The following is an 11,574-nucleotide window of genomic DNA, read 5'->3' as shown; positions in this document are numbered from 1 at the left end:
AATAATATTACAAATTTATTTTTTTATTAAAATTTCATAATCATGTTTTGCCAGAAGGCCTACAGAAATAACATTTAAAAAAAATTAAGACAGAAATAATAATCATTAAGAATAACGGTATTAGACTCAAATACAAGTTTCAAGATTCCTAATGCTAGAACTGGAACTGGTCTTCCATCTCCAACGTTCAAGAACCTCTCACCATGCTCGAATCTCCTACTGACTTGCAACCTCTTGTCCAGCAACAGCTTGCTTCTTTCTCTGTCTGTTCGGATCTTGGGAGGCAATGTACTGAGGACAGTTTCTCTTCCAGTGCCTCCGTTTCTTGCAAAAGAAGCATTCAGCTTGACTCTTATCAGGCTTGATCTTTCTGGTCTGACCCTGCACTGATGTCCCAGCCTGAATTTGTACCTTCTTCACTTTCTTCTTCTTGTTCTTCTTTCCTTTCTCAAAAGATCGAGAACCAGAAGATGAACCTCCCACTAAGTTCACCGACTCCTTGTAGAGTTGGTGATCCTTCTCAAAGTTCTGAAGCAATCCTAGTAATCTGTGGTAGTTTACTTCAGGCTTTGTCATTCTATAATGAGTGAGGAATGGGAGATAAGACTTGGGCAGCGAGTTCAGTATTGCATTTTTCCCAAGCTGCTCATGCAAAATAAAGCCGAGCTTGCTCAAACGCTCCATCAGCTCGATCATGTACAATACATGATCAGTGACAGAGGCACCATCCTGCATTTTGATGTTGAAGATGGCACAACTAATCTTGTGTCTCTCCACGTCATCGGTTGTGTCAAAGGCATCCTCCAACACTTGAAGCATGTCCTTTGGCTGAGCCGTCTCAAATCTGCGATTGAACTCGTTGCTCATGGCAGCCAGCATGATGCAGCGCACCATGGTCCGATCACTGAGCCACTTCTAGTAAGTATCTCTGACTGTTCCATGTGCATTGGCAGCTGGCTCCTCAGATGCAGGATCCGTTATCATATATAGGATCCGTTCATACTTCAGGACTATCTTCAACTTTTGGTACTAGCTATCGAAGTTGGATCCCACCAAATTATCATTGTCCAACAATGATCAGAGCGATAGGGAAGTGGCCATATTTGCACAAAGGAAAACCATAATCTAATTAGTAATTGATTCATTAAACCTAAAGATTTAGACTTTAATCAAAAGATTTCTTCCATTATTTTATTCGAATTGGTAGCCTCTACCTCCAATTCGAGAAATTATCCTAATTCCTTAGTGGGTACTAGAATCCACTTAGACTGCACACAAGCCCAACTTTGATTAGCCAACCCATGTACATCTAAGGATAGGTTCATAATCAATTATTTCTCTAAATAATTTTTAGTAATTTTAATTTTGCCCCAGTCCCTAATCAGTAGGCTTTGACCTCCACTGAAAAGGTCTGGTTAGGTCCAACCATTAACATGACCATACTTGGCCCATCTAGCCAATGAATGATTAGGCCCAACTTTGGTTGGCTAACCTAACCACCATTTAGAAAGATGCAGTCAAGAAATCATATTATGAATAATAATTTCATCAACCAATAAGCACCAAGCCTTTGGGCCTCCAATGATTATCCAACTGATGGACCCATTATCATCCACTTAATGGGAGGTTATGATCTAGTTATTATCATAACTATTTCATTTTAAGAATCTAATAATTTTAGAGGATTTAATTGATTTAGAGGAGGAGGTCAGATGAACCAGCTTATCATGATCCTCCCACTGGCTTCACCAAGTCAGCTTAAGGGAGATCATCAAAAGGGCTGGTCTAGGAGCACCTAAATCAGTCACACTGATTTACCTAGCTGACATGGGTCAGCTCGAATAGTCAAGTGATCTGATCAAAACATAATTTCACTAAGAGACCAGATAAGTTTGATCGGTGGGAGGGTCTGTCAAAGCTTGCCTTAGACACCATCAGAAATGATCAGGTAAGCGGGCTGCCAATTAAAATCCACCGGTCTGGTTTATCTTAGACACTAACTGGTTTAATTAGTTTCGATTAGATCAACCTAATAGTTCGTGCTAGACCGCTTAGCCAAGAATCAAGTCCATTTGGTTCTCGTTAAAGATATGGACTTGACCAACTACAACTATTGTAATTGATCTAGAGAATTCTTGACGTAATCTAAGACAACAATTGATTAGATTTAGTCAATTCTCTAATTAAGTTCATCTTTAATCTAACCTTAGATCCAACCCAATTAATGGACTTAATTTTCACTAACCCATTAACCCAATGTGTTATGGTTTGTGTCTTAGGTTCTTCAATTCACAATCCTAGAACCTAATCAAATAACTTCTTAATTCTCAATTAAGTTTTAGGCTGAGGGTTGGGGTTCGGCTTTTCGAAAATAATTTTCATATTTGTAACATAGTTTTACAACATGGTTCTACCAACCAAGTTGCATGTTTGATTTATAATCAAAATGCAACTGAAATAAGCATGAAACTACTTTAGATCTAATCTAAACATGTTCATATAATTGAAATAATTTTAACTTTAAACTGCGTAAATTTTTCAGACAAATATATGATGGTTCTTTACGCAAAAAATATTAACAAAGAGATTTTATTTTAAATTTAAATATCTTTTAAATCTAATAAATCATAAATTTAATCTAGATCATATTTAACAAATTTATGATTAAAGATAGATCTATACGAATTAGGACAATCTTTGCACTATAAGAGGTAAACCTTACAGCAGGACAACTTATAGTTCGAGATTGATCTAAAAATTTTAATTTCAGATTTAACAATCAGATTATAAATTAGATCTAATCTAAGAAATAATCTAAGCATGTATAAATAATCATATAATAAACAACCTAGGCTCTGATACCAATTGAAAGAATCAGATCTAGGATTTCAGGGTTAGATCTTAAAATTTTTTCAAGATCAGACAGCGGAAGACTAAAATAAATTAAAATTTATCTTATAAAATTAAAAAATCTCTAGATCTAAGATCTTATTACATAATTATTATATGGTATTAAATTAAAAATTAAAATATAAAGAGCAAGAACTACATGTTGATCATATTAACATGTTTCTATACTACATCTAATGTATGTAAAATATAATAGATCAGATCTATTACCTTGCAACTTAGACGTTCTAACTTTGCTGATCCAGACTTGAGGATGATGTTGTGAGTCACATAAATGTCCGACCTCTAGGAGTCGTCCACACGAGCTCACGAATCACGATCAGAAGTCCTGGTCTAGGAAATCAGCACAGTATGCTAGTACTATGCTGATCTTTCTTCGATGGTCGATCAGATGCTTTCTTCTTCTTGATTTGGACTCTTTCAAAGATGAAAAGTAAGAGAAGGAGTTTTAGATGTGAGACACTCTCAAAAAACTCACAGATAGAAGAAGATAAGAGGTGAACTCAGCAACCCTAGAAGAAGATCCTCTTCTTCTTCTCTTTGCTCTCACCTAGACACCTAATTTTGTGTCTGTTATATCTCCATGCCCCAACACTCTATCTCTTTTATTTTTACACACCCCAAAGGTCTCTCAATGCTCTATAATTCACAAAAATCTCAAGAAGAAATTCATCTTAAATAATGAGATATGAAGAGTCCTTGTCTAGGTCAAATACCTAGTCAAGAAAAATTCAAACAGGGCAAGACAAGTAGTGCCCATCTCTTGGGTGCCCCCTTTTTCTTTTTCTACCATGGACCACCAGCATAGGGTGCACAATATATACCATAAAAGCTACAAAAATCTCAACAAAAATTTGGGTAAAATCAGTGCCATAAGGAAAGAGTTTTGGTTTCCTAAAATTCTATCTCATGGAATTTGAAATCCAAACTAATTCTTACTTTGACTTGGTCCACAACCATATTCCATATAAGAGAGAAAGAGTAGAAAGCTTTGGACATGCATGAAGGCTTGGGAGAGAAGGTTTTATCACACAAAATAAGAGAGAGTGGGCATGGGGGGCTAACGTGGTGCAAGGTGGAATCCTAGTCTTACTAGAATTCAATCTATGACCTGTTCAAATTTGATTTCTCAAATCAAATTAAACCAAAACCAAATCAACCCAATTAAAATAGATCTTAACTCAATTAAAAATCTAATTTAATTAAATTAAATTAGATTTAAATCTAATTTAATTTTCTAATCAAATTAAAAATTAGGTTGACCCAAGTCCTAATTGGACTAGGACTAATTTTTTCTTGCACTTGGCTTATCCAATAAACCAATTGGACTTGATCCAATCAAGCTCAAACTAAATCTAATTAAATATATTCAATTAGACTTAATCTCAGTCCAATGGTTTGATCAAATTAAGTCAATTAGCAATCGAATTGCTAATCGATCCTCCTGCAACACTTGCACTAGGTTAAATGTCAATCGTATTAATCATTTAACCCTAGAATGATTTTTAATCATTGATCAACCATCCGATCGGATCATGAACTCTAATATATGTGACCTCATAGATTCGAACCTAAATCGATAGCACAGGAATAAATTTTTATACCAATCGAAGTGACCATCTAGTAATGATACCCGACAGTCGGATAGGTCGAATGTGTAGAACAACATCCTTAAAATCCATGCAGATATAGTTTCCATATAATTCATCTCCTTGACTAAAATGCTCATAGGATACCTCAGAGTTCAACTGTCAACTCTGATCAGATTGTCCATATTGTATTTTAAAATATCAAATCCATCTGATGGATTATCCTGACCAAGATTTTACTAAATTGAAATACAGCGACTCATTCTTCTTCAACTCTTGGAGTGGTCAATCTCATTTTGATCATACTCTGACTTTGCAAGTACTTGACTGTGCCCAAAAGTCTTTCATCACTGAATTAGAAATTCAGTTAGTCCAGTATCAAAGTACAGTGAGTTGCTTGCAAGTCATTGAGGCAATCTCAGATCTAAGGGACACTTATACCTATATCCCATCAAAGATATTCTCGATAATAGAATGCTCTGGAGTTGGCCACGTTCCATGATGATATACCCTTACATCTCACTTGTATGCCATACTAGTATCTCCACACTCCTTGGTTAAGAGAATAACCAACCCATATGGCCTACAGCGACCTATACTCGATAGAAGCTGTCATCTTTATTAATAGCCCATCATTTGGTCGTGAACAGTTTTAAGGACTAATCGATAAATCCTCTCTTTATCGAACCTAAATAGTCTTAAGGACTTCATCACAACAACAGAGTTTATTAGAAGATGAAAACTTATGATGAAAATATCAAAAATATATTTTATTTATTAATAAATCAATTACAATACAAGGTTGCTCAACCGTTAACAGGTTGACGATTGGTTTTTGGAATATATTTCTCAACAGGAGGTCGGTGAGAACTTTTATTGAATGGATCTGGAAGTAGGACCATAACTGTTGAATAGTAGTCACGATTGAAAAGATGACTTTCTCAATTCTGAAATATCTCAATTCGATATTGCGTAATCCTCGACTTACATAGTAGATGAGCCTTTGCACTTTATTTTCTTCTCGGACTAGCACCAAGCTGATAGCTTCAGTAGTGGTTGCTACATATATGAGTAATTCATCATTGGTGCTTGGCTTCGTCAAAAGTGGATGAGAGCTGAGGTATTGCTTCAACTCGTTGAAAAATTTTTGACACTCCTCCATCCAGGTGAAGTCTTTCATCTGCCTGAGGGTTTTAAAGAAATAGAGGCACCGTTCCACAGACTTGGAGATAAATCGACTTAAGGATGCAATTCACCCCGCCAATCTTCGAATGTCTTTCTGAGAGTCAGGAGGTTTTATGTCGAGAACCATTCTGACCTTCTCGGGATTGGCCTCGATACCTCTCTTTGTTACCATAAAATTAAGAAACTTTTTTGGCATGACGTTAAAGGTGTACTTAATCAGATTTAGCTTCATCTGATGCTTCCTCAGGGCGTCGAAAGCTTCGATCAGGTTGCTGATGTGGAGGGTAGCTTCAGTATTTTTCATGAGCATGTCATCGATGTAAACCTCTATGTTGTGCCTGATTTAGCCTTCAAAGACTTTATTGACTAGTCTCTCATAGGTTGCTTCAGCATTCTTGAGACCAAAGGGCATGACTTTGTAGCAGTATAAACCTTTTTCGATGATAAATATCATTTTCTCCTCATCCTCGGGTGCTATCCAGATCTGATTGAAGCTGAAAAAGGCATCCATAAAGCTGAGTAGCTGATGTCGAACCATCGCATCAACTAGCTAATTTATTCAGAGGAGAGAAAAGCTGTCCTTGGGATAAGCTTTGTTCAAGTCAGTGTAGTCGATACAGATATGTCATTTACCATTTGCTTTCTTGACCATAATCACATTCGCAAGTCAATCTGGGTATGTTGCCTCACGGATAAAGTCAGCTGTCAATAGCTTGTCAACCTCTTCATTGATGGTCTTTTATCGTTTTGGAGCAAAGCTTTTCTTTTTTTGTCTCACTGGCTTGTGGTTGGGGTCAACGTTTAGTCAGTGGACAATAACTTCTAGAGAGATGCCCGACATGTTAGAGGCAAGCCAGGAAAAGACGTCGGCATTTCTTCTTAGAAAGCCAATCAGCTCCTCTTGCAATTCCTTGCTTAGTGAGGATCCGATTTGAATGTTTTTATTTCGATCTCCACCAAATAAGGAAACTGAGATGAGCTATTCTGCAACTTCTCCTCGGCTTTCAATTTCTCTATGATCTAGCCCATCGTTGATGAGAAAAGTTTCAGCTGATTTTTTTTCCATTGATGGTGGTTAAGTAGTATTGTCGGGCCAACTGTTCATCTCCTCGCATCTCACTGGATCCATTCCTTATCAGAAAGTGTATGAGTAGATAATAAGTTGAGACGATTGCTTGGAATGCATTCAATCTGGGCCATCCTAGAATGACGTTAAAGGTAGACGGAACCCAGACTACGAGAAAGTTGAGGTGAACGATCGATTGTCGAGGCGGTTGCCTAGTTGTGATGGAGAGTTCGATCTCGCCCTCTATTTTGATCGAGTCACTTATAAATCCGACTATAGGAACATTAACAGATTTGAGAAGTTTAGCAGAAAGCTGTTGCATCTAGGAGAAACAATCATAGAAAATCACATCAGCGAACTTTCATTATCGACAAGACATCTCTTTACATCATAATCGGTAATTGTCATTGACATGACTATAGCATCATTGTGAGGAGTCTGAACTCCTCGCAGATCTGCTTCAGTAAAAATGATATCGTTATCGACACGCTGGCACTTGAAAGTACTTCCACAGTCATCTGCCCCCAGAGTCGTGGTCCCATCGAGATCATGTTGATCACGTCTGTCATTGGTTGGACGTGAGTCTGCTTTTCGGATTCTAGATAACGCAGATCGAAAGGCAGCTATACAGGGTGCTCCTACGCATACTTTCCAAGATATTTCCACCTTATTAGGTTCTCGATCTCGTTCTTCAGCTGGCGGCACTCCTCTATGTCATGTCTATAGTTGCGATAGAAGTGACGGTAGTGCTTTCGATCACGAGATTTCATCCTCATTGGTGGGGGTCAATGAAGGAAGCTCTCCTTCTATCTCCATTAGAATCTGCAATCGAGAAGCAGTTAGAGGGGTGTAGGAGTCATACCTGCCCACAAAATTTTTGGGCTTCTGGCTTGGTCTAGGAGGTGGAGCCTCATTCTTGATATAGATTCGACTGGGCTCCCTAGAGCCTCCTTCCTTCCTTGCCTTCTTCTAGCCCATTCCCTCGAACTGGCATCGGTTAGTCGTGACTTTCTCGATGCGGATGTACTTCTATACATGCTCAAGGAGTTCGGCGTAGGATCGAGGAAGCGTCTTGTCGAAAGAGTAGGTGAACTTAGAGTTTCGGAGTCTCCACTTCATCGCCGCAATGGCCATCGCTTGATCGAGATCCTTGATCTCCAGGGTGGCGGTGTTGAAACACGCCACAAACTCTTGTAAAGATTCTTCGTCCTGCTGGTGGACAGAAAAAAGACTGTCAATAATTTTGGGTACTCTTCGGTTTGTATCAAAATATGCCTCGAACAGCTGCTCGAACTGTTTGAAAGAATTGATGCTTTTCAACTGTACCCCCGAATACCAGGCTCATGCAATTTTTCGGAGTGTAATCGAAAAAGTAATATAGAGGAGGGCATCAGATGTCCCTTGCAAAAGCATGAGAGCTTTATAGCTCTCAAAATGATTGAGTAGGTCTGAGGAGCCATCATATGGCTCGATTTGCGGTATGTTGAACCGATTAGAAACTAACTCGTCGAGGATCCATCTTGAGAAAGACGGATTCGTACTGACACCGAATTCATTGATTGGATTATGATGGTTGGTTTGAAGCCGTTCCAAACAGCAATTTATCTCCTTCAGTTTTTGATTGTACTCGTCCAGTCGTTGTTGCGACATATTAGGATGCCACAAGTAGCCTGAAGTAGAACCTTTCTCAGAAGAAGAAGACATATTAGGGGACCGTAGCCTCTTCTCCTTGTAGCGAGTTTGTCGAGGGGAACATGGGGACTGACGATCACTAGAAGCGGCATGCGAAGCACACTGAGACTCCGAACGTGGTGGCCGTTGGGCAAGCGGAGAACTCGTTCAACAGAAATGCTGAGTAGAGTAGTGGGTTAGAGATCGCAGTCGGTGACTGTACTTGGAAGATGCATCACACATTGCGACCTCTTCCAGCTGTTGTTGTTGTTGGAGACCTTGAACTGCCTCTGTTAGACTTTTTACTGATGCATAAGGGCAGCAAACCTAGGATCTATCATCCCCGACGGTAGTGAAGCACTTGGCTCTCCACAGGTTGTCGAAGGTGCGTCATGCTGTGATGAGCGTCGAACTTAACCAGCAGAGATATTTTGTGCCCTTATCTTGGCCATAGAGGTCCTCAAGAGAGAGAAAAAAATTTTCTCTGCTCGATCATCTGCTCCCCCTACCTGGTGCGTCAAACTATTGCGGCCTTACTCCGATGGGTAGTCGGTAGTCGGTCAGAAGCCGACTAGGAGTTGCACCTCGAAACTAGTGGTGGGATCGCCGATGAATGAGGTATTATCATCGAAAATGGTGCACGCAGTCAAGGTCAAGATGAAAGATGATGATAGAGCTTAGAGTAAGATGGTGCTTGGCTCCACTCGATGTTAAGGAAGGAAGATCTGCAAAACAAATTCCATCGGAGGTAAATCTGATGAAGACCTTCCGATGCTCAAGTCAGTAAATGGCTTCAGAGAAAAGAGTGATAGAGTCTCTGAATTTTGAGATTGTGCATCTATGCATGCCTGGAGGGGTCCTCGCTTACCTCTATTTATAGAGAAAACAAAATAAATGATGAGAGGACAGATGATCATGTCGATCATGTCCTGTCATACGGTATCGTATGGTACCGCATGGGTATCTTTAAATACCGACGGTGAGTGTTTCTTCTATTCGGCATGCTCATGACAGCAGACGTTATCAGACGTGGGGCCTAATAAATGACTCTGGGGACACATTTAATAAGATCGTAGTATCCTATCATGACGTGCAGCTAGCCGCTCAGAGCATGATGCCTGAGTGACATGACCTTGATGTGGCTATCAGAGTCGTATGATGGCCACGTTCGATGCTTAGTTAGTCGGCAGAGGTCCATTTTATCCGAGTCAGCAGGATGAAATTGCCAAGCTACCTCATCTTCGACGAACGTAGTCGGCTGTTAACCGATATTAAGTCGGTTATAGGCCGAGCAGCCATGGGAGGCATATTTACTTTAGTTAGGATGGTGCCGATCAGGAGCGACCAACCTTCAACCAACCAGATGTCAGCGAAGATGCCCGACATCCACCCAGTTGGGGGAACTTTGTATATCCGAATCGGATTGATTGTCGGTTAGTTGGCGCAATTTCCTTAGCGGTCCAAAGATGAGAAGTCAGGGTAGTCGGTTAAGTAACGAAAACCTACCCCAACAAAAAGATTGGGTGGTCTTAGCACTAAAAGAAGCTTAGTGATTTGATTAATCGGATTGATCAGATTAAGCATCTTTTGCAGATGGCAAAATATCAGTTGCAATAGATTTTATCACACTCTAGACCAAGCAATCCTAGTTGCCACCGAACACTAGTTTGTGCTACTATTGAATGATTACTCTGCAGCTATTCCTAATAATCTTGGTCCAGTTCGCCACATTCAACCTACGATCACTAAAGGATATGGGTAAGTACTAAAGTATAGCCATGCATAAGAAATTGGTTTAATGTTTGTGATGAAAGATAATTTCATATTTATTTACTTGGGATACACTACTTAGACTTGCTAATGTTGAATTTTTGGCTTCACAATCTGCCACACATCAATTGTTTTATTGCTTGCCATCCCATAGTGTAAGCTGGGTTATTATGATTGTATAATTTGTAAACATTGAGAATTATAAATAGTGCTCAACATGATCTTTCTTTTGGAGGAAGAATCTATCTATGACAATGAAGCAGCAAGATAGGAGAATAAACAATAAAAAAGAACCTTATAGAATCATGAAAAACAGAATTAAAAATTTCAGTCCATTCAAGATATTCTTTACAATAGTTAGGCACCTCTACTTGTAGCTGTAGGATTTCTTATACCTTTCCACAAATAAGTCCATATTCATTTTTTTAAAAATTAAAAAAAAAAGAATATTCTCTGTAATATACTTTTTGATAAGATTTATGACATGTGTTCCTGCCAGTTGATTAGACAAAAGAATGGGATCCTCTACGGTACTCAAAAAGTATCGCAGGGTGCTGTACATGTTTTGAGACGTTTATCAAAAGATGAGTATTTATGTGATGTTTATTTAAACTGTTCAAATACCTTTAGAATCTATCCATTCATATTTTTTTAGTATTTTAACACATAGTCACCCATCTTTTGATGGACGTCTCTGAAGCATACACAGTACTCTACGATACTTTTTAAGTACCGTAGGATCCGTTCCTTTAGATAAGATGCCTGACTCATCTTGACATTTTTTGATTAGACAAAATCTCTAAAATTATTTTCTACTTTATAGTAATGCTCTAGATTGACTTGCACTTAAACCCAATGTCAACCCTCTTTGTTCTTTTGATTAGTCTTTGATATATATTTGATTTAAATACATGTCAGCCAAGTCCATGATACGTGCATAAATAAGAAATTCTTCATTTGGTGACATTAGATGGCTACTTTAAAATAGCTTCTGCTTACACAGACACATAAGGGTGTAAAAAATTCCAATTAAATTATCTAAACCGTCTAATCCGATCTGAACCGAACCAAATATAACGATTTGGTAGTTTAACTAATTCGATTTGGTTGAATAAAATAGAAAAATAGATATTTCGATTTGATTATTAGTTTATTGATTTATGTGATCAGCTGAAACTGAACCGAATCGATAAACCGAATATAAATTACTGTCATTTTATATATTTATATATACACCTATATTTTATGCTTTATATATTTATATATACACTTATGTTACATGTATATTCAAAGTTGGACCATATACTTTATATGAATTAAGAGTCTAAAATATTGATTTGGTCCTGTTTCGATCGATCAACTCGCTTAAACTAAAAAACTGTT

Source organism: Elaeis guineensis, chromosome 6 (genome assembly GCF_000442705.2).
Source record: "Elaeis guineensis isolate ETL-2024a chromosome 6, EG11, whole genome shotgun sequence".
NCBI lineage: Eukaryota > Viridiplantae > Streptophyta > Magnoliopsida > Arecales > Arecaceae > Elaeis > Elaeis guineensis.
This window is presented reverse-complemented; position numbering follows the sequence as displayed.